Source organism: Mastomys coucha, unplaced genomic scaffold (genome assembly GCF_008632895.1).
Source record: "Mastomys coucha isolate ucsf_1 unplaced genomic scaffold, UCSF_Mcou_1 pScaffold21, whole genome shotgun sequence".
NCBI classification, from domain to species: domain Eukaryota; kingdom Metazoa; phylum Chordata; class Mammalia; order Rodentia; family Muridae; genus Mastomys; species Mastomys coucha.
The window spans coordinates 47,079,376-47,097,648 of record NW_022196904.1 but is presented as its reverse complement, the minus strand read 5'-3'; the positions used below and the strand labels follow the sequence as shown (position 1 = coordinate 47,097,648).

At 39.8% G+C, this 18,273-nt stretch overlaps 1 pseudogene; it reads left to right on the top strand.

The window, feature by feature from the left end:
• The first annotated feature begins 16,359 nt into the window (after positions 1–16,359).
• On the top strand, positions 16,360–17,347 carry LOC116101244 (annotated as a pseudogene).
• The last annotated feature ends 926 nt before the right edge of the window (positions 17,348–18,273 follow it).

Sequence of the window (18,273 nt, the reverse complement as noted above, 5' to 3'; positions counted from 1 at the left end):
ACAGCCTGACAGTGCTGCTTAAAAGGAGAAATTTCACAAAGAACCAAGGAGAAGTGGGACTCTTCCCCAATCCTATATTGTCTTATCTTTTCTAAAACAATTTTCAGTAAATTTCTCTGAAGCCATTTCTCTTCTGAGGATAGTCTTCTCAGAATGGCATCACCCCCTCTTCTTTTCATGCCCTAAGCAAATTACATACATAGCCTGTTCAGAAAAATATGCCCAAGACCCGTACAAGCAGCAGGCACTCTAGAGGGGTAGGAGCTTGGGAACATGTGTAGTCATCTATTTTAAGGATGCTAGAATAAGACAGGATGAATTCTAGAGCTGCTATAGCTGGGTATATAGAAATGGTTAAGGGAAATTAGTAGTTAATTCCATGGGACACTTAAAAGGGATTTACGGCACCTACAGCCAATGAAATCAAGATCCAGTACCTTCTGAACGCAGTATAAAAGAAGCATTCCAAGTCTTTTGATAGTAAGGTTGTCAAAATGGGTAAATTAGTATTTTGAGTATGTGTGTCATGAGTACATTTGGGACTCAAGGGTATACCCCTCACCTGGAGACTAACAGTTGCATTTAATGAGAGAAATACAGGCAGCTACTGAAGCACAGATACCAGCAAGAAATGACATTTAGCATCTCTGGTTTTGGTAGGACACATAATATCCAAGAGGAGCAAAGTTAAGTGGCATAGTGCAGCCTCTAAGCACTGTAGATTGGTTCACAGGACCATTCCTAGGGACCAAGAAGCCATTGCGTTTTGATATGTGTCTTTTCCCGGGGTCACTAGTCATCTGCCTGGTATCAGGTTCATTACACTGAACCCTCTACATCCTTGAATTGACAATCACTTTTTTTTTGTCCTTTAAAACAACTAAAGGTTTAAAGTCTTCCAGGTAAGACTTTACCTATCCTCCCTTATAGCCATGAACATGCCTGCAGAGGCCCTCCATATAGCCATGAGAGAAAACACATCATGTGGCTCTTCAGGCAATGAGACCAGCTTTTCAGATGTTCTCATAGAAATGAATGGTTTTTATTGGCAATAAATATCAATGTGTGGTTTAATAAATGATGTATAAATATACCCAGACTCTCCAATCAGGTAAGTGATATTTTCTTATAATAATCACAACTTAGTAGTATAGAAATAAACATAAAGAGAAATAACTCAGAGGAAAGCAGGTATTAACCAAGGATGACTTAGTGAAAGAGGGCCACCGAATTACCATTCACTCACCCTTTTCATTTTTATTTCTTTCCTTTTAAGTTTTTAATTAATGTTTAGTCACTGGAAAAAGTGTTGGCTTTTATAATGGCCTTTTTGTTTGAGTGGATTATGTTCTATATACTCTGACACATTTGTTTACCATCACCTTCCCTTCTCTCTCCCTTCCAATTAGTGTTCTTCCACTTCCCCAGTAGTTCCAAATCTTTTTTATATTTTCAGTGTGTGTGTGTGTGTGTGTGTGTGTGTGTGTGTGTGTGTGTGTGTGTGTGTAAATTCTAACTTCCACATATGAGTGAGAGAAAATGTAGTTTTTCTAATTTTGCATCTGACTCATTTCATCCATTTTCCTATAAATGCCAGTTTTCTTTTTCACTATTAGATAAAAGTCCATTGTATATAGATACAAATTGTCTTAATTCATTCAGCTCTTCATGGATACCTATGCTAATTCCATAACTTGAGCATGTGTCTCTGCAGGGTACTATCTTTGATGCCTGGGGTATACTCCAAGGAAACAATCATATAATAGTCTTATTTTTACTTTGTCGAAGAACCTCCATAACGATTTCCATCATGGCTTTCCTAGTTCAAACTCCTACAAGCTGTAGCTTCATTCCCACCACCCCCTTTAAAGATAGATATAAAGATAGCTGTAAAGGGCACAACAGAACCTTAGTGTAAATCTGTTGTGCATTTTCCTAAAGGTAAGCATGTTCAGCACTTCTTCGTGTGTCTGTTGGCCATGTGCATTTCACCTTTTGAGGAGTATCTGCTCATTTTATTTGCTCAATTGTTGGTTGAATTATTGGACTTTTGTGTTTAATTTTTGAGATTTTAAGAAAATGCATTCTAGATATTAATTCCCTGCCAGATATATAAGGACAAATATTTTCTCCCATCCAGTAGGCTCTCCCTTCATGGTTTTCTGAATGTAGATTGTTCATTGGATGGCATTTGTCAATTCTTGGATTATTGGAGTCCTTTAGAGAAAACTGGGCATTCACATTTAATAAGACCTGTCCCACCCACCTTCCTCTGAGTTACTGTGACAGGTTATAATAAAGCAGAAACCTCCATGCATGCCCATTGTGGAGCAGAAAGTCACTGCCCTTGAGGAAATAGCTACAAACACAGTTATAAAAGCAAACAAAATAGAGTCTCATTTTAAAGAGCCCAATGGATCAAACAGCAGTTCATAAAAACTACAACCACAGATGAGAAGTGGATCAGGAGCTTCATCTGAAGAGTGCCAGTGAAGGCTGACACAGATAAATGAGGATAAAGCAAAGAAGACTCCCAGTTGGCTACAGTTGGAAGGTGCTTTGCCTTATGTGTTCTGCTGGAAAGCTTGTGGTCTTTTAATTACATTGGTTTACTGCTTCTGATTAATGAGCTTACATTCTCTTTTTCTGTCTTTCTTTTTGTTTTTTCTTTTGTTGTTGTTGTTGTTATTGTTGTTTTTCAAGACAGGGTTTCTCTGTATAGCCCTGGCTGTCCTGGAATTCACTCTGTAGACCAGGCTGGGCTCGAACTCAGAAATTTGCCTGCCTTTGCCTCCCAAGTCTCTTTTTCTTTAATATAGGCATTCATATGAATGGGACCAGGTTAAGCTCTTTTTATATTTACAGATCAAGCAAGGAAAAAGTAAATTGTGGCAATCTCTGCCCAGGACACTTCGAGCCTGGGCTTCCCTTCACCAGACACAATGAGAAGCAGTATTGGGTACCCGAAAGGCAACAGGCAAAGATGTACAGGTCAACCATTCAAAAGGAAGCTTTAGAACAACTCTACTTCTTCCTTCAATAGGGAAATTTTGAGAAAATATATGGCTGACATGAATATTCCTCCCCAACACATAAAAGCTCCTTTAAAAATGGAAGACTTTAAAAGCTGGTTGTGATGGGTTGAGTGAGAAATGTGGTCCATAGGCTTAGGCGTTTGAACACCTAGTCTCCGGCTGCTGGTGCAGATTGGGAAGGTATAGGTGGTGTAGCCTTGCTGGAGAAAGTAAGTCATTGGGGGTGGGACCTGGGAGTTGATGATCTCATTGTAGTTCTAGCTGTCACTTTCTTCTTTGTGTTTTGCTGTTGAGGATATGTTCTCAGCCCTCTGTTCCAGCCACCATGCCTGATGTTCAGCCACCCAGCCATGATGGACTCTTATCCTTCTTTTACCATAAATTCAAATAAACACTTCCTTCCATAGGTTGCTTTGTGTGTGGTTTTTAAATCATAGCAACAGAAATAAATTAATACACTAATCTTCCTCAGTCCATTGTTCCCTTTCCAAGACAAAGCCCACTTTGATCTCTTCCTCGTGTCCAAACCTGAGCTGTATGTGAGTATAATAAGCCTAAGGCATCCTCTTCAAAGTTCCTTAAGTACCACTGCTGAGATTCAGACCTCAGGCATGGAGCAGAACCCAGGAATATGCAAGGACGACACATCTGCCCACTTCCCTAGAATCATAGGAAAGGGAGGAGAGCAAACCTGCCATTTAGGCAGGCATGCAGAGACTGAGAAAAATTACATTATGTTAAGTAACTGTCTTCTCAGTGAGCCATGTGGTCCCAGGTTTAGGGACTCCAGCCTCAGACATTGTGTCTTTGGGGCTGTGATAGCACAGCTTATAAGCTGTGAAAACACAGGTGCTGTCGTTGAGCTCAGTCTTTCCACTTCTCAGCACGGGACCCATCTATGGTGGGCCCAACTCTGCCCTTTGTGTGACCCTCTGACCATTCTACACATCCAACAGCTGGGAAGGAGAATGAGACACTTCCATGGGGATTATACTTGTAAATGAGGCTTTAAAATGGCTGCACTCCCTTAGCTGAGACTAGCAAACATTGTTACTACCAGCTGACTGCAGAGGAGAAACGTGGTCCAGCTCCACACCCTGCACGAAGTGAGTATGTATTTTGTATGGCCAGAGTCTCTTCCATGAACACAAACACAAGTGAAACTGCAACTCAAATATCAAAAAGCAGTATCAGACATGCTGGAAGATGAGCACACCAGGTGCCCGTGGACTTCTAGACACAGCAACATCTGCTGACTACAGAAAATAAAATCTGAGGTCATCCAGACCTACGCAATTAAATCCAACTTTGAAGACATATCACGTCATAAGTTGTATTGTTCTTTCCACAACAGAATTAGCTCTGTTCTAGTTATGGTTGCTATTGCTGTGATGAAACACCAGGACCAAAAACAACTTGGGGAGAAGAGGGTTTGTTTGGCCTACACTTCCACATCTCCGTTCATCATTGGAGGAAGTCAGGACAGAAACACAAACAGGGCAGGAACCTGATGCAGAGGCTGGGGAGAAGGCTATTTAGTGTCTTGCTCCTTATGGCTTGCTAAGCCTGCTTTCTTATAGAACTCAGGACTACAAGACCAAGGGTGGCACTACAGTGGTCTAAGCCTTCCCTATCAATCACTTGTTAAGAAAATGATCTATAGCCTTGCTTAGAGCCCAATCTTATGGAGAAATTTTCTCAGTTGAAGTTTCCTCCTCTCTGATGACTATAGCTTCCATCAAGTTGACAAGCCAGCACAGTCTCCAAAGAGTTAAATTTAATCCCAATTTTTTTTAATCCCAATTTTTAAAATTACTTATTTATGTATATGAGTGCTCTGTCATTTGACACATAGTCCTGCATGCCAATAGAGGAAATCAAATCAAATCGATATTGTGAGCCCCCACATGGGTGCTGGGAATTGAACCCAGAACCTCTGGAAGAGCAGCCAGTGGTCTTAACAACTGAGCCATGTCCCAGCCCCTTAATCCCAAATTTAAATGTTGATGAAAACAAATAGATGATTCCGTGAAATTTTTCCAGACTTTTCATAAATGTGGCCTCAAGTTTAAGAGCTATAAGAATAAGTATTTTACATGTGACATGGAGCATTTGAAATTTTGGGCAATATTGAATGTGTAGCCTAGGGTCTCTGCATAGTAGATAGGTACTCTACCACTGAGCTCTATTCTCAGCCCTCTTTCTTGTTAACTTTTAAATTTTGAGATAAAGTCTCAGTAAGTAGCCCAGGTTTGCTTTGAGCTGACTCTGAAGCTCACAGTGACCTTGAACTTGTGACACACTTTCCTCATCCTTCTGAGTAGATGGGTCTCAGCACTGCATCATTTCAAATCAATTCCTGTATACATTCAAATCCTGTCATGGCTTCCTCTTTTGTGACTTTATTTGTAAATAACTAGGAAAGTTATAGGAAAGGGATAATAAATGGAAAATCTTAAAACTAGGCCAGCTAGGGTTGATGGCATGTACTACTATGCTTAGAACCACATAGGTCAGGGATGTTGTACTCAGAGTCTTAGATATGTTTCCAAACTCTCTACAAAACCATAGTAAACCCCTAAGTATCTGGAACATAGGCCTCCTGCATTCTTAAGAGTCCAAATGTACCATTAATACATGGCCATCACTTCCAGAGCCACAGAGCTCTGGTGTCTCTGTTCAAGTTACATGGAAGGCATGTAAAACCATAACAAAACATGTCTGATTCATTTCTAGGTATGAAGGGAAGGAGGGAAGGAGGCTCCAAGAGCAATCACAGTGAAGATAATACACTGGTAAAAAACAAATTTAGCTACTTTCCATAAATGAGAGCTAAAGAGCTCTCTAGAAAACAGGGAGCATAAAGGACATAAGCACATAATACCTGAGAGCAATAAGCCAGTAACAAAGGCTGAGAGTCCTACGGCTTTTAAACTGTGGTCCACTGAGTCTCTACAGGGAAGGGCACATCCAGACCGGCAGCTGTGTGTGTTGATGTTCTGACCCAGGGAGCTTAGAAGGCCTGTCTCTGAGCATCTTCTTACAAAGGAAACAAAGAGGACCAAAGTATGAGAGAAGCTGAATCTACTCAAATCTGCCCCTGTCTGCCAATAAGATGAGCAGGAGTGCAAACCCAGACACAGGGAGTCTTCGGGACAACCTTTCCAGTGCTGTTTCAATCCGCTACTTGTAGCCCCATGACTTCTGTTTGTTCACAGAGCAGGAAGTTTCTGAGAGAAAGGACTCTCTCCAGAAGATGGTACTGAAGCAGAGATCTGATCCTATTGGTACAGTCATGACTTTGGAGTCTTTTTCTTTTTATTCTTCTCTTTAAAATTACGCTTCCTGGTACTAACTCAGATATTATGCAGAAAAATCATTGAAAAAATGATTTGGAAGTCTTAAATTAGCTGAGATACTGTGTATAGAGAGAAAACACTACTAGTTGTGATTCACACACATGCGTGTACATACATGTACACACAGTAAACATCATCCAGACTTTGGGAAAGTCTATTTTTTTTTTTACTTTCAACTGACCCCTCAAAGATAGAATTCACTGATGAAGCCTGAGAACTGTACACATAAAATAATTACATCTGAACTTCTACACTGAGAGATGTCACCAAGAACTAGCTCAGATTCAAGCAGGGTCATGTTGCTATGGTGACCATATCCTCCTTTACATGACTGTGTGATAAGTCAATGCAGCCATGAGTTATTTGTCCTAGACAAATGTATCTATTTGTTCCACTGAAAACCTGGTGGCAGGCAGACAGAGCCTCAAGCACCCTCACAGTCCAGCTACAATAAAGACTGAAAATTGTCGGCCTTGCTTTGCCTTTTATGATGTAAAGATTCAGTCAAACCCTGTCTCCACAGGGATCTGGAAGGTTCTTTTTGAAATGCAGACACCAAGAATGTGCTGTGACTATGTCTCCTGTCCCAGTCCCCATGGGGTGGAGCAGAAATAGTACAATGCTCTGGTCAGACCTACGTGCCCCCACCCCACTGTCCTCTTAAAGCTGGGCCTTGCTTCTCTGTGTAAGCGCACGAGCAAGGACACCCAAGGTGGCCCATTTACAGGTAGGTCTGTGCACCTTTAATGTCCTTGGTGCCTTTCCCCAAGCCCAAGCTAGCCTATCAATACTCTGCAGCGTTTTGTTTCTGTCCAGTTGATCTCAGCTCCTGCTGGACTGGCTCCTCAATGTCACAATGATTCTAGAATCAAGCCTTTCTTCCTGCTTTAACTGGGCATAGCCCAGCTTGCCATTGTCAAATCCAAGCTAAAATATAATCCTAAAATAGCTTACTTCAACCTTTCCCTATAAACCACTTTTCTCTTCAAATGAATCTGTACAAAGGTCTATAAAGAAAATAGAACTATTTTTCAATATGGAAAAAAAATGAAGTCAATTCTTTAAAGAAATTACTGGAAGAAACGTCCGTTTCTATCATAGTGTAACAGCCATGACCTGCCTTGTACACAGTACCATTTCACAGTTCTCTCTTTGGCTAGGGAAATATTAGCATAGAGTCTCAATAATAAAAACCAAAGAACAGATAAATCTACTTTTAAACACGGATAATAAATAGCCTTTTAAATGTATTAATTCTTCAAAGTGTTCATACAAGCAACAATGTATTTCAATCATAGTCTCCACAACTCTTGTTTACAAATTCTTACTAAATTCATTTCCTAGCCCTCCCCATCCCAGCTGCATGTCCTATTTTTTAAATAACTCATTGTGTTAAATAAATGATGCACATATATGTATGCGAATGGGGCCATCCACTGGAGCAAAACTGTCCTGCCAGGAGCTGTGCCTTTGAAGAAAACTAACTTTTCTCTAGCAGCCACCAACAAGTCAATTGTCCCTCAGGAAAAAAGGAAAAAGAGATGGGTACTTCTGAGCCCCTCCATGCCCCATGCTAGAATGTTGACTTGCTTGTTCTTATGCAGGTTTGTTCAGGCAACCACAGCTGCTATGACTGAGTATAGCAGTCCTATTATGTCCTGAAGATAGGGTTGTATTCTAGTCCTTCACACCTTCTGGCTCTTACAGTCTCCCACCCCATCCACTTCTATAATGTTCTCTAAGTATTGGGGAGAATGGAGATATTGCAATTATTTTAGAGCACTCCATTGATATTCATTCTATGTACTTTGACCAGGTATGAGACTCCCCATTAGCCAACCACTGCACAAAGAAGGAAGCTTGTCTGATGAGTTCTGAAACTTGTACAAATCAACTATGTGTACATATACAAACTTAGTAGGCAGCTTGATATGTTCATTTTAGAAAAAATATTAGTAGCATGGCTGGGATCTATGAGCTCCCAAGCCTTGGGTTCTTAGCTAGATTTAAAGTCTATTCCAGTGGACTGAACCTTGTACCCAACCAGAAAGTATGGTTTACCTCCATGCCATTTATGCCACTATTGCACCAATGTCGTTTAGTATGCTAAAACCTTTAGTATGCTGAAAACCTTCTACATAATGCACGCTATTGCCATTGTGCATGGTTGATCATCAGAAATTGATGGTAAGACCCTAAACATCACACACTTTGGTCAAAGGACATGGAGAGATCAAGTTGATACTGACCAGGAATCTTTCTCCTGCTGACCAGCTTTCACAGTACTAGAAGGTGTTATGAAAGCTACTAGAAAAGAGTAACTAGTAGGTGCATTGAACAGTGAACCCTGTGAGTTACAATAATTTTTCTTATTCATAAAATGAAGGTTCAAGGTGGTCATTTTCTGTTTGAATCTTTCTCTGAGTGTTTGGCTAGATGATAGACATCTGAAAAATTAAACCTAAACCACCAAATCTGGTTTCTATTTTGGAAAAACATCAGCTAATTCTTATAACTGTCTCTCCATCCAAATCTCCTAAGGGCTTCACCTGGAAGCCTTCACTGTGATGCTGCCCCGCCCCGGCATTTGTAGGTGCCACTCAGCACCTGCCTGCCTCAGCATCCCTCCAGAGAATACAGTAAATAGAGAAGCTTGCTAAATAACACAACATGAAAAATTTATTATTTCCAGTTCTTAAACTGAATATTCCCTGTCCAACTTTGTTAAGATATACTGTCCGATGTTGGACATGAGGGATTGCTCTACCACAGAATACATACTATCCACATACAGAAAACCTTCCCAAAATACTTCACAGGGAAGAAGCAAACAGCTGCAGACAATTTTGTTTCCTCTACATACTGTTGTTTGCCCTGCTATTATCAAAGCAGTATTATATACAAATACTTGCCTTGCTGTTATCAAAGCAATACTACTGTTGCTTTGATATATTTTTGCTTTGATATCATGGCTTTGGAAATAAGAAGGCAAGTATTTATATGGAGAGAAATTTGTACCTAGCAATACTGAATGGTCCATATGACTAGGCAATATGATTCATAAGGAACATTTACTAGGAACAATAAGGGATGCATCAGTGCTCCAAGATCCTGTTCAGCATCTGCTTATTCAGTCCTTACCCTCAGCGATGCCTGCTGTGCTTTTAGTTCACAGACTTGTTAGACTTCTTACAGTCTTAAATAGAAAAGGATTCACATCCTAACTTCAAGTGCTTTATTAGCATGTTGCTAATGTTTCCAGCATGTACGCTATGGAAAACTCACCTTTCCATAAGAAATTACAGAGAACTAAAATAGGTCTGATATAAAACTTTGACATCTTATCTTAGGTGTTGACCCCATTACTTAGCAAGAGAAAACTTGCTCCAGGAAATAAAGCAGGTCAATGTCTTAGGTCTCACACATGAGGTTGGGGCCAGCCTCGGATGCACTCCAAGGCTAGTGTGGCAACTTAATCAGACTCTATCTCAAAATATAAACAAACAAGGAATTCCAGGTTCCAAGCCTCCTCTGCAGTTCTTTTCAGGCATTCTCTATGGGAAGCCGAACTGTGACCATGGTGTCCCAGTCCTTGTTTTTCCAACATGGGAACTGTATATATTAGCAGTATTTGTTGTGGTAGCTCTTATATATACAGAGAGCATGTACTGATCAAATCTAACCTCTCTTTTCCATTCTTTCTGTAGCATACTTTCCAATCTTTAGGAACAACTATTCCACTTTCAGATTGATGTTTTAGCTTCCACACCTGGAGGAGAGCATGCTACAATTGTTTTCCTTCATCTAATGTATCTCACTTAGCATAATGTGTCTATTTTGCAGCACATGACAGGAGTTTATTCCTTTTATTTTTAAGGGATATAGCTCAAACAGATTTCAGTTAAAATGCAAATAATGTAAAATTATTTTTAAAAGCACATTTTGTTAGTTCCTTGAGAATTTCATACAATGTATTTTAAACACATCCACCCACCTCTCCTTCCATTTCCTCAAAGATCTACCCCCTCATCCTTAACCTATCTCCAATTTGTGTCTCCTTTTGGTTTTAGAGGAGACCTACCTCACACCAAATGCCCTGACCCTCCAGGCTCTTATAATTTTTCTGCCCCTTTGCTGGTGTTCGCTGAGTCTCAAGTGTGCAGGTTGTGTTGTCAATATATTAATTGGAAATGGGCCCATTAATTGGAAATGGCCAGTTAACATTTGCATTTAAACCACTTGGATTTTCCATGATGATCTCTGCCTGATGCATAAAGAAGCTAGTTGAAAATTGATGGAAGCTACACTTATTTGTGTCTGTAAGAATAAGTATTTGAATTGCAGTCATAAATTAGGCTGATTTAGAAAGTGTCTGTAGTTGGTTCTACTGTACGTTCCATGGTTGAACGAGCCAGGGGTAGTTGGCTAATATTACCATATTACCGGACCAAGCATAAATGTCATTCTATTGATCAGGTCTTAAGTTCAACTAAATAGGTATTGGTTACCTTCAGGACATTAGTGCCACTATTGAACTTTCGGAATCTCTTGCCATGCTGGTCACTGATGAGATTCATAGGCATTATGGTTAGATAGGACTGTTGACTACTTTTCTCACTTGGGAGCTAAAATAGATCTTTCTGATGCTGTGAGATCAAACCCTCAAGGAGGAGGTTCCCAGGTCTGATCCTTCAAATCCTTTGGCTTAAGTGTCAAAGTATATGTTGTCTTAAGCAGTAGAGTCTGATGTTCTTTTCTTTTTTCTTTTTTGAATGGCATCAAGGTCAACAATAGTAGCTTACATAATTTTGGGTCTCTTGGAGTCTCCTAATCAACAATTTGAAAGGAAGTTTCCAAACCTAACCCTAGGTTTCCTGCTAGGTGGTTTGTTTGTGGGGAACACTGTCACATCAAATGGCATAACTACAGTTTAAAATATATGCATATACATAGACATATATATGATTTAAAGTAAACATAAAGTTATAATTCCCTGTAGCTGTTAAAATATTATTTCCAAATAATGTTATTGTAATTTTCCCTCCTCCTTCCCTCTTGCTCTGTGCTATCCTCCCTCCCCACTCCCCATGTGTCTCCCACCACTTTTCCCACATCCTCATCTTAGCAACTGCATCCTACTACTCTCCTCCCTAGCACTCATATTTCTTACCCCCCGCTCCACAGGAACTTCACACTTTCTGGTATCTGTGGTTAATCTAGCTTATATGCTTGCACATAAAAATTCAGAGCTAGCATCCACAAACTAGAAAAAATGTGCAGCATTTGCCTTCCCGGATTTGGGTTTCCTCAGTCAATATTTGTCTCCATTCACTTATCTGCAAATTTAATGATTTCAATTTCGTTATCCGTCTATCAGTTGAAGGGCAATTAGGTCATTTTCATCTCCTAGGTATTGTGAATAGAGTGGCAATGGCAATAAACATGACTGAGCAAGTGTCTGTGGAATGATTTCGAACCTTTTGGACATACATCAAGGAGTGCTATAGATCTGATGGTTCCTTGTATTATTTTCTTTGCTTCTTGTCTATTTGATGTTCTATGTGTTTCTTGTATCTGTATAGATTTGTCTTTTGTTATTTTGTAGTTTTCTGCTCTGACTCTGCTGATGATCTTAAGATCTGAAAGTTTTATCATCTATACCTATAAACTGAAGCTTGGTATTTTCAGTGTCCCACATTTTTGGCACACTCCTTTCTTGAGATTTTTTTTTTCAAATTATCTGCTTGTGTTGTCTATATCTCTACCTGGTATTCTATCTTTTACTTGATCTATTCTACTTGGAAGGCCTCTCCTTGAGTTTTCTAATTGGGGTTTTTATTTTTTCAGTTTCATCTTTATTTCAGCTGGAGCTCTATTTAATACTTCTATTTCTTTGCTGAATTCCAATTTCAAATACAGAGGTCTCTCCATATCTTATGCAACTATGCATGTGCATTTTCTTTGATATCTCTCATGTGTTTATTAATATTCTATCTAAGTTTAATAAAACATTTGTTTGTCATCACCAAACTATTTGAATACTTTGATAAGATTTATGATTGTTCTTTTAAATATTGTGTCCAGAGATTCATTTAGGTAATATTGTATGGTTTTATTTTTTTATGTGTCTCAAAGTTTGTTCATATTCATTCTTTGAATGATCAATTTCTTCTACTTATTCTTCAAGTCTCATATTCTGTCTTGTATTTGATCCATTCTAATGGTAAAGCTTTACTCTAAACTTTCTAATTGGGTTGTTGAGTTTTTTCAATTTCACCTAAATTTCAACTTGAGCTTTCTTCAGTATTTCTTTCTTGTAACTGAATTCACTTTTCAAATCCTTAATTCTTTCCATCATTTCATTCAGATGAATATTTTTTTATTTTCTTAGACTTCACTCAAGTGGTTACTGTTCAATGCATCTTATTAAATAAAATAACTTTAAATACTTGATCAAGTTTATTATTATTCTTTTAAATTCTATGTCCTAAGGTTTATCTATGTCCTAAGATGATAGAGTAATTTCTACAGGACCAGTTGTTTCAATGATTCTCTTTTGCCTTTCATATTGTTTTGTCTCTTTGCAATCAGACTAGATCATGTGGAATTCTCAATTTGGTTCCATGTCTAATATAAGATTATAGTCTGCCTTAGATTGGATGAGTGCAGAAGCTACATGACTTTAACTAGGCCAGTGAAAGAGAGCACATGAGTGGCTTGGGAGACTGTAGGCCAGGAAAACCTGTTTTGTAATATGGTACATATCAAGAACTGAGGTTAGATGGTACAAGGGCAGATGGACTAAGTGGGAAGGGCTCACCAGGCAAAACCAGTTCACAAGCTGTGCTTCTGGACATAGGTCTGACGTTATCAGGATTTCATTCTCTACGGATAAATGAAGATTTATTGTATGTACCTTCCATGTACCTTTTCTCTTTTCTTTTTTCTTTTCTCTTTTTTTCTTTGTCACTTATTGTCGGTTTTTCAGTTGACAGATACCTGGTCTGACTCCATATGGCAGGTAGTATCATAAAAACATGGGTGAACTCTCAATCACTTCCTCAGAATCCCACCTCAAATTTATTTCTAGAGGTTAAAAAAACAAACCAAAAAAAAAAAGTAAACTCAACTTCCTTCTGGAAAAAAATTTTCAATGGTCTCATTCATAGTCGAGTGTTTGCATCCCATTGGTCAGATCTGGCTCAATATGGATACACATAGGTATGCATAGCAAAGCTCTTCTCTGTTCCCTGTGATAAGCTTGGCTATTCTTCTCCATTTTAATTTTTTAAATAAAATTTATAGAAAAGAAAATTGCTAGGCTTCTGTATTGTTTTGGCTTCCAACTTCTGATTTTCTTGCCTCAGCCTCTTCAAGTGCTGAGACTGCAGATGTGTGGAACAATAACAGGTTGTTTTTCATGTTTATCTCATCCATATTAATCACAGAACTTGCATTGTTGACATATTGAATATTACATGTTGACATATTGAATATTTGGATTACAGTAATCCAAAATTGTTTGTTGCTATATTTACAAATTTAATATTTATCAGAATATCTTATGCATAGCGTACTAGACTTTTTTCCTAACTGTATAAATTTAGGGTGTTAAGGTCAATGACATTAAATTTTATATGCATTTTATATGTATTATTGCTATATATGAAAATAAAGGTGATAAACAGTGCTTTAAATACTGTCATATAAAAAATCAATTTAATCGTTTTAATACTTGGTTTAAACTGCTAGGTTTCTGCTGATATTGGGTGTCTTTAGTATAACATTACTTTATTTCTTCCTCTCCTTTTTTGCTTTCTTCCTCTCCTTTTTTTTTTCTTCCTATAACATTACTCTCTCCTTTGATATGCTTCTCAGATTATGGTGTCTAAATTGTGTGAACTCTATATATGAGTGGGACAATATTCTTTTTTTTATTTTATAGTGGATCTTTAAGTGATTGTGATTATTTGCATCTTAAACTCTTGTCTGTATTAACTGAGAAAGTCACCCTGACTTGAAGTTACTGGCTCTCAGAATCTTGACCTATAGGACAATCCAAGGGAAAAAGTGTGCACAGTGCTTGAGCAGAACTTAAAGGTGGAACTATCCTGGTGTCTTGGAAGCCCAGGATCTTCTTAGCACAAAATGGGCAATATACACTCTAATCTGTATTTTTCTTCTTTCAGGCAATTCTGGCTGCTTCAGCACCTCTGATGTATCCATTGTTTCAGCTTTCACACATAAATGACTTCAAATTTGTAATATTTCATTAAGAATATATATATATACATATATATATATGTATATATATATATGTATTAACAATTATCCTATTCTGATGTTTAGAATCATGATTTGGTATTTTTTATATCTATCAACTTTTTACAAGGGCATTATTTTCATAGTAGTAAGTGGCAGCTCTGTTCTCTTTAGTGAACCAAGTACCCCCAAAGAGTCTGGGGCTGAGCTAGATGTATACACAGGAAAGTCTAGGCCTGGCCTGATCTCATACCCAGGACAGCCCAGCCAGACTTAGACATGCACGAAGAGCCAGGGCAGAACCTGGAGACACCCAGAATTCTCAGTTTTCTAAACAGAAAGTCAAGTGTAAGACCAGAATTAATGACAGAATTATATTTCACTCTAAGACAGAGTTGGTAGGTGATTTTCTTCCTGTTTTATCAAAAGCACCATATTCTTCAGAAGGTAGATTTATTCAATAGGCATGTATTCAGTACTCATTGCTCACCTCCTGTGAAGTTTACTATTAAGGATTCATCAGAGACCATGTCTCCAAAAACAAAACAAACAACAACAGTGAAAACAAAACCAGAATCACAAGCAAATTTCTACTGAAAGTGAACTTCTGACATTGCCACTGCTGTTTTCATCAATTATTCTTGACTAAAGCACAAGCATTTATCTTTTGCTTTGGCATTAAAGGTTTCCCCAGATTTGACACCAATCTAATTTCAAAACTTTGAATCCCTGTGTAGTCCTCTTCATACAGGCTACTACATTTCAATCAAAAGAAACCCGAGCTCTTGTAATTCCCATTTCCCAGAATGAGTGCTTGCATTCATTTTGTTTTATAAGCTGGAAAGTATTTCATCCCTCATTCACCTGACGGTCCCAATTCAAAGCTCAACTCAGAGATCACAATCAACATTGACATTCCCCATTATGAGCAATCTCCTGAGTGGAGTCCCTAGAAACAGTGTCTCAGAATCCATGTCTGGTTCTTCCTGCTTTAGATTACAACTACTATCTTTATTCTATATCAACATCTCCCATATTTGGGATCAAGTTCTCCAGTAGTTCAGGGAGTTTAAGGTCTTCCCACCACAAACTTCTTCAGGTTCATCACTATGATTGCTACTGAGACCAATCAGACATTTTAAAAATAAACCAAAAGTAATTTCATCATTTTATTTCCTAAAACTTTGATTAAAATATCCAAAACCTTGGGAAAGAAAGCAATTATTTTAGCTCATAATTCCAGGTCATAGTTGATTGTGTCAGGGAAATCATAAAGGTGGGAGCTGGAGAGAACTGGTCACATTATGTCTCCTGTCAGTTCGTTTTCCTAGTCAACGTCCCAAATCCTTAGAATGGTACCGGGTCAGCCTCAGTCACACATTTACTGACCATGGCCTGGGCTTTGAAACTGATCTTTCTAAACTCGTGTTCGCTTCCGCTCTACACCATGTTCAGACATTGATTTAATGTGTTGAACATACCAAATGGCCTACAGCACTGGGACACATCATGCCATGCACAACCATAAGTAGGCTATACTTGGGATAAGAGGGAACAATCTGGGGTCCTCCAGGCCAGGACGAAGAAAGGAAGCAGAAGCTGCATGGGGAGCTTTTGTGTAGCCATGAACCACCATGGTGAACTGTACTCTCTGAGAGCTGAGATAAACCCTTCCTTCAGTTTGCCTTGTGGGTGACAACAGCATGGCTGTGTCCCATACTTTCCCACTGGCGCCTACCCATGAGCCTGCAAATAACCTGGTGGAGCGTCTGCCTTGCACTCGAAGCTCAGCTGAGGGCTTCCTGGAGGAAGAGCTTCGGCCCAATGCTGAGCTGAGCCAGCTGCAGTTTCCAGAGCCTGTGGGTGTGTCATCTACAACCCGGTGGATTATATGCTTGGGAGCCACACCATAACTGTGCGACTCACTACTGCCAAGGTCCCAAGGAAATGCTGTTCCTGGGCATGAACCCAGGACCTTTGGGCATGGCCCAAACTGGGGTACCTTTTGGGGACCTGAATGTGGTCCGGGACTGGTTGGACATTGGGGGCCCAGCGACCAGTGTTGGGACTGGAGGGCCCACAGTCAGAGGTGAGCGGAGTTAGATTCTGAGCTTTTTCCTGATCCTCTGCGGACAGCCTCAAGTCTTCTTCCGGCACTGCTTTGTCCACAGTCTGTGTCCTCTACTCTTCTTGACTGGCAGTGGACGAAACCTTACCCCAGCTGAGCTGCCCGCCAAGCAGAGGAAGCAGCTGATGTCATCTGCAAAGCAGCTGAGGGTGCGGCTGGGAGTGGGAGTGGGTCGGCTGGCAGAGCGGCGAGCTCAAAGAGCTCTAGCAGGGCTGACCCTGAAGGTACAGGTGGAGCGGCTCTTGCATCCATCTTCTCGAAGCCCACAGGCCAACAAAGGCTGGGAGGCGGCAGCCGGAGAAAGACTCCAAGACTTGGGGCTTCTGCCTCTGCTAACTGTAGAGGCCCCAGCCAGTGTTGCTGGGCTCTGTGTTGCATTCAGCCTGCTGGACTGTCCTCTAATGGCCCAGGGTGGGCAGCTCTCCTGCTGTCTTCCCCTTCCCTTGAGCCTCTCACCCTTGTCTCCAGGGTCTGGTCATACACAGTATCAGCAGAGAGTTGGGTCTGCACATCCTTGCCTTGGGAGCCCCTGTATGCAAAGGGTCCTACGTCTGGATCTCTGAAGCCATAGTCACAGTTTTAGGGGAAAGATCGTTTTTTGTTTTAATCTTTCCTGTTTTGCTTTTTATTAGCATCATGTTTGGCATTGCATCGTGTACACTAGGAAAGTTCTCTAATGCTAATCTACCTCGGCCTTATTTGACACTAATTGTTCATATTAGTGAGGTTCACTGAACACTGACAGAGTCCAACCTCCCTTTATTAGTCCTTGCCACACTTCCTCTTCCCCAGTCAGCGGACAATTTTCCAGGATCCCTACTCATCCTTACAGAACATCTGGCTGACTCATATCCTGCCAGAGACTAAGACAGACATCATGCTGAGAATGAACTTCTCAGCCATGCCCTGGAACAAACACCCGTAATCCCCAAACTCAGAGGCAGAAGGATCAGGAGTTCAAAGCCACCTTCAGCTACATATTGAGTTCAAGGCCAGCCTGGAACACATTAGTCTCTGTCTCAAAAATAAGTAGGTAAATAAGTAATAAAAAAGTGAACTTCTTCAGGGAGAAGCTGTACCTGAGGGAGACTGCTGTGTGGTAGACTAAGAAAGATCTAGCTTTCCATCTTTCCCCCTTTTTTCTCCCTATAAGGCCTATGAACTTTTAAAAATATTTCTTTCTTTCTTTCTTTCTTTATTTTTTTTGGTTCTTCGAGATAGGGCTTCTCTGTTTTGCCCTTACTTTCCTAGAATTCACTTTGTAGACAAGGCTGGCCTCAAACTCAGAGAATTTACTTTTTTTAAAAAAAAAAAATCCCTCTGCTTTGTTTTTGTTAATGTTGTCTATTTGTTTTTAAATTTTAAAACAAGGTCTCATTGTGTTGGCCTGTAACTCATTATGTAGACTAGCTCCACTTTGACCTCACAAGAAATCTTCCTGCCTCTGCCTCTGCCTCCTGAGTGCCATGCTGCCTCAGCTGCTTATGAA